This window comes from Schistocerca serialis, chromosome 3, assembly GCF_023864345.2.
Source record: "Schistocerca serialis cubense isolate TAMUIC-IGC-003099 chromosome 3, iqSchSeri2.2, whole genome shotgun sequence".
Classification (NCBI taxonomy): domain Eukaryota; kingdom Metazoa; phylum Arthropoda; class Insecta; order Orthoptera; family Acrididae; genus Schistocerca; species Schistocerca serialis.
The window spans coordinates 932,298,904-932,304,779 of record NC_064640.1 but is presented as its reverse complement, the minus strand read 5'-3'; the positions used below and the strand labels follow the sequence as shown (position 1 = coordinate 932,304,779).

Genomic DNA, 5,876 nt, shown 5'->3' with positions numbered 1-5,876 from the left:
AACTGGAATATACAGCGAGGGTTTGAAGCACCGCTTGCGAGAGTGGCACTACTGGAAAAGACACGGGAAATGCGATCCTCTGCACGTGGCCAATCTGCCAAGTGCACAAACACACTCTGGCCGATAGCTCCATCAAAATCGCTTGCATCAGCTACTCGTGTTATAGGGACGTACACGTGGCTAACAGTGACAATCAATTTTTCTGCGCAGTTGCTATTGACAATTTAGGAGGACGTTTCCAAAAACAAAAAGTCTTTTGACAACCATGTCTTGTTAACGCGGTGTATAATGCTTCTGTTTGCGTTTCTTGCAACTTTTCGTTCTCTCGTTTATATGCTTACTATATGTTTTACTTAATTAAAACAAGAAATTTAGCATTATTCGCCTATGGAGTTGTGAAATCAGCATAACTCAGTGTCATGCAGACGACACCGATTTAGATTCTCGCAGCTGTCCAGAATTTTAATTCGTTGAAAGGGTTTTAATGAAGTGCCTTCAGCATTATAAGGGTGACTGAGGAGCCATTTGAAAGAGAAGCCGAGGATCAGTTTTGGAAAGTCGAGCAAATGGCTGAGGACGTCCTATGCTAACCGCTTATCTCTAAATAATATTGACGTCCAATGTTGCCGTTAGCAGAGGAATCCAAGACAAGTCTGTATTAGAAATTAAGTATCACGTGGCTTGCGCTGGTACTATCTTAATGGTGGCGTATTCTTTTGTTTATATGACATACATTTAACTTAAGATCACAGTTTGTGTTGTGACTGATTCATATACACTTATGAATGCTCACTCACCATACTCTATAGTGATACATTCAGTGAAACGAGTTATAAAGACATTGTCAAATAACTCAGAAGATCATATAACTAAGCACTCTCGTCTCTGGGGTCTTTGCTTTGGTCTAGAAGACGGGTAGACAGTTGAGATTTGAAGATTCTGCGTTCTGTATTTGCCCGATCGAGCTGACATCGTAGCGTAGGGCGGTTTCTAATCCCTGTCCATTCTTCTATATTTAGGAGTTACGTGGTTTCTCTATATCGATTAAAGCGAATGGCGGGATGGTTCCTTCTCCATCCTTTGCTATTCGTCTGTAATGATCTGGTGATCGACTGATGGAAAACCCCAATATTTCATCCTTTTTGCTCTGTCTGTCTCCTGCTTTCAGTGGATGTTATTTCTAACATTCTTTGCTGGACGTTTTTATTTCCTCTTCCTTTTTCCGTCAATACAGGGTGAGCGGAAGATGGTACGATTAGCACGATTATGACATTATGTTCGGGAGCAGCGAAATTTAAATCTTGTAACGCTATCCAGATTCACTTTTTCAATGGATTTGTTCAATAACTGTAGATTAATGATTGAATACATTCTTGAATAGGCTTACGACAGATTACCTCTAGCATTCTTTTCTTTCTGCACTAGTACTCCCCCACTAATGTTCTAGCTTAGCCTGAACACTAAATTCTTATCACACTTCCTTACTTATACGTTTACCACGTGAAGCGCGTCAAGTTGACTTTACTCTTCAGCTCCAGTACTGACTGTTTCCAGTGCACTACGGCAGTCAGTTCTCAGAACAGGCTTTGAATATTTCAGCAGATTGTTAATGTTTTCAACCAGTGCCGATTATATGTACAGCGTATTTTGTTCGGGTGGACTACTGACACGTCTGAATTCCTCTAGAGGTCACACCAAATGCACAAAATAACGAACAAGTTTCATTACTTTCAGCTTAATTTTTATTTAGACTCCTCTAAAATGTATGAAACACTCCATCGGAAACTGACACATTTGCCCACTTTTCTCCTGCTTCTTAGACCGAATATTGATTTAATAGTCGTTGTACTGTTAGTAATTACATTTATAACAACTTCTTTTTCACATGTGTATGTACTCGGTCGCCAGCCCACTCACATGAATATCACATCCCCGAAAATTTCGTTTTCGGTAATAGCTCTTCTTGTGGGAAATTGTCAGTATCGAGTTCAGTTACTTAATAAGCCATGGCGGCCTGTATCTACTGTTTTAACGTCTTCAACTTTTGTAGTCCTGTCGTTCTCAGTTGCGTATAATATTACGGTATGTTGATAGTTTTTACTTTCTGGACCGTCCAATTACAATCCCAAATTACGTTACTGTAAAGGTTAAATACAGTTCCAAAGTGGCACAAAAGGAGAAATCATATGCAAAACGGTATTTGTTACTAAATGAAATGAAAATACTATATTCGAAAAAATTTACCGCAACATGATGCTGTGTGAAACTTAGAGTTAGTACAACACACAGGAAACCCCACAGTCTTCATGGCACAGATAGAAAAAACCTGCACATAACACATACACAGCAGTAAAACATATACAAAACAAAAATAATGAAACTACCAATAAAAAAGATACATTTAAATTTGGAATGAGAAACCACAAGAAAATCAACATATATTTTATCCACGATTAGTAAACGTTACAGAGACAGAACTACACGAAAAAGAAAAAAATACACTTGGAAAAATGGTTGAAACATTGCACCAACAGTAGGCTTTTTCCTTAATTTATTGGTTTTCGGGCCGTGCCCATTCAAACATCTCAATAGTAAAATCAATTATGTCAATAAGAAAATCAAGACAATACGACTCTCAGTCCCTGAGCGGTGGAGATCTCCGACCCGGCCGGGAATCGAACCCCAACAGCAGGTTAAACAAAAAACTTATAGTACAAACTGAACTCATCCTCACACGTGAAGAACAACAAAATAATTGTAAATTAAACATAGAACGAACAATAAAATTAGCAAAAAAGGTAATAAGACGGTCCACAAAGTAAAAATTATCTACTTCTTTAAACTCTTTAGCGCTAAGGAACTTAAACGGATGTAAGGTTCATTCGTGACTGTAAACTGGTTGTCCGTGAATAAATACACGTTATAATATATTTGAGTGGTTTCAGCATGCCGTTATTTAAAATGATCTGTGTATTGTTGCACAGTAAAACGTAAATTTAGTGAGTTACACGTATTCAGACACAGTTGCTAATCTAACAAAAAAATATGGAGTTATTATAACTTTAAGAACTGCACAGTCTACTTCGTAACTTACTATTACGAATGAGTACAAATCGATTTTCTCCGCTGGTAATCATACGAATGGTCCAAATGAATATGCTTTACGAATAATAAAAAAATAAATTATTAATGATGTATAAAATGGTATTTATAACTTTCATAAACGTACCAAGTGGTCCACGTAGACGCTGTTACTGATTAACAATGAAATTGTCTTAAGCGGGACGCAGATTTGGCGCAGAAGTAATTTGTAGAGCTGTTTTGTATCAGCGGTGCGGCAGAAGCTCCCACACCACCTCCTGGCCGGCCACGCTGCGACAGATGGTCCAGCCACAGCCTCCCGACCGTGGGAACAGCCACCAACGCTGCCGAAGAACAGCTTCCTTTGCGTTACAGCTTTTAAGATATCAGGAACGAGATACAAGAAGAGTAATATGTTAGTGGGAGCAGAAACGTCACATAGAATGACTAACATGTAATACCATATTACCACTGTATTAACTGTTGTATTAAGAATAGCGCAGGTTATAACGCGCGTCTGTATTTATTTCACTTTGTGTTCGTTTTCCCTAGGAAACGGTGTGCGTTTTGTACAGGTCTTCCTGTTCTGTGAATAATTTCTTATATACTGCTCGAAGAAAGATGCAACACCGTCAAGGACGAGGTTATATTATTGACAACTGACGTGTATAGGAGTATATGATAACAAATTCAGACCAAATGAAATACAAATGTCACACTAAAGGGTGCCGGAACATTTGAATCAATACAGTTTTACAATATCATCAAAGTTTTCATTTCTTTTCCCTGAACATTAATTGCCGCCGGCCGGGGTGGCCTAGCGGTTCTAGGCGCAACAGTCTGGAACCGCGCGACCGCGACGGTCACAGGTTCGAATCCTGCCTCGGGCATGGATGTGTGTGATGTCCTTAGGTTAGTTAGGTTTAAGTAGTTCTAAGTTCTAGGGGACTGATGACCTCAGAAGTTAAGTCCCATAGTGCTCAGAGCCATTTGAACCATTAATTGCCCTTCTGAATTTGTTCTTGATTTCCTTTATTGGTTGTTCACTGTACGGATGGAATAACTTCAGGGATATACTACAGCCCTGTCGCACTCCCTTCTCAACCACTGCTTCCCTTTCATGTCATTCGACTCCAATAACTACAGTCTGGTTTCTGTACACGTTATAAATGGCCATTCAGTTCCTATATTTTATCCCTACTACCTTCAATATTTCAGAATAGTGTAATCCAGGCAACTTTGTTAAAAAGCACTCCGTCTTCGGGCCACAAATGGCCCATCCGACTGCCGTGTCATTCTAAGCTGAGGGTGCTGATAGGGGGGATGTGGTCAGCACACCGCTCTCCCGGTCGGTATGATGGTTTTCTTTGACCTGAGGCCGCTACTATTCGGTCGAGTAGCTCCTCGATTGGCATCACGAGGCTGAGTGCACACCGAAAAATGGCAACAGCGCATGGCGGCCCGGATGGTCACCCATCCAAGTGCCGACCACGCCCGACAGCGCTTAACTTCGGTGATCTGACGGGAACTGGTATATCCACTGCGGCAAGGCCGTTGCCTAAATTTGTTGAAAGTCTTATGTAAATCTAAAAATGCTATAAATGTAGGTTTGCTTTTCTTCAACCTGTCTCCTATGATAAGACGTAGGGTCAGTATTGTCACGCGTATTCCTGTACTTCTCCGGGATCGAAACTGACCTTACCATAGTCCGGCTTCTGCCAGTTTCTCCGTGCTTCCGTCAATAATTCTTATCAACATTTTGCAATCATGATTCATTAACCTGACTGTTCGGTCAATAACTCTTATCAACATTTTGCAATCATGATTCATTAACCTGACTGTTCGGTAATATTCACACATCAACCATCTGAACCTGCTTTCTTCTTGAAGTCTCAGCGTATTTTGCCTGTCTTCTATATCTTGCACGTTATATGGAGTAGTTTCGTCATGGCTGGCTCTCCCAAGGATCTCAGAAATTCTGAGGGAATGGCGTCTGCTCCAGGAACTTGTTTCGACTGATATCTTTCAATGCTCTGTTAAATTATTCTCGCAGTATTATGTCTCCCATGCTACCTTCACCTACTTCCTCTTCTTTTTCTATAAGAGTGTCTTCTAGTTCATTTCCCTTGTAGAGTCCCTTTACAAATTCCTACCATCTTCCAGCTTAAACATCTTTGCTTGGTACTGGCTTCTGATTTGAGCTGTTGATATTCATACAGTTGCTTCATTTTTCTCCAAATGTATCATTATTTTTCCTACAGACGGTACCTATCTTCCCCAGTTATTCATGCTTCTACAGGCTTACATCTGTTCCCTAGACATTCCTGCTTAGCCGTTTTGTACTTTCTGATAATGTGATTTTTTTAGTCGTCGCCATTCCCTTTGTTGTTGTTAAGTCTACAGATAAAGCGAATGGCATATGAAATTGCAGGGTTGTGACGTGATGATTTCTGTAAACAGATAGCACACATGGCAGTCACAGCGGCTGTCTGGCCCAGGCCCTATCACAAAGAAAGGGAGCGGACGAAAATTAATTTGATAATTCCAACCACAGATTCAAGTTGTCTACAAAATTTCGAGCTTAGTGTTGATAATCTCAGATCGGACGGATCATTAATTAAAAAGCATAAAACTTAATCGATAAATATATGCATTTATATTAGTTTTCCCCAGCCAACGAATACAACCGATGGATTGCCTACATGGAGGATCATCGGATGGAAGGGGGGCAGTAATTTCCACATTCTCCATTTGTCTTACATAGAAAATGCTCAAGATTGCGGTTTTTCCTGAGA

The 5,876-nt window shown here is 40.2% G+C and overlaps 1 pseudogene; it reads right to left on the bottom strand.

Annotated features, from left to right (window-relative positions):
- Positions 1-4,522: 4,522 nt before the first annotated feature.
- Positions 4,523-4,640, bottom strand: LOC126471839 (5S ribosomal RNA; annotated as a pseudogene).
- Positions 4,641-5,876: the final 1,236 nt, after the last annotated feature.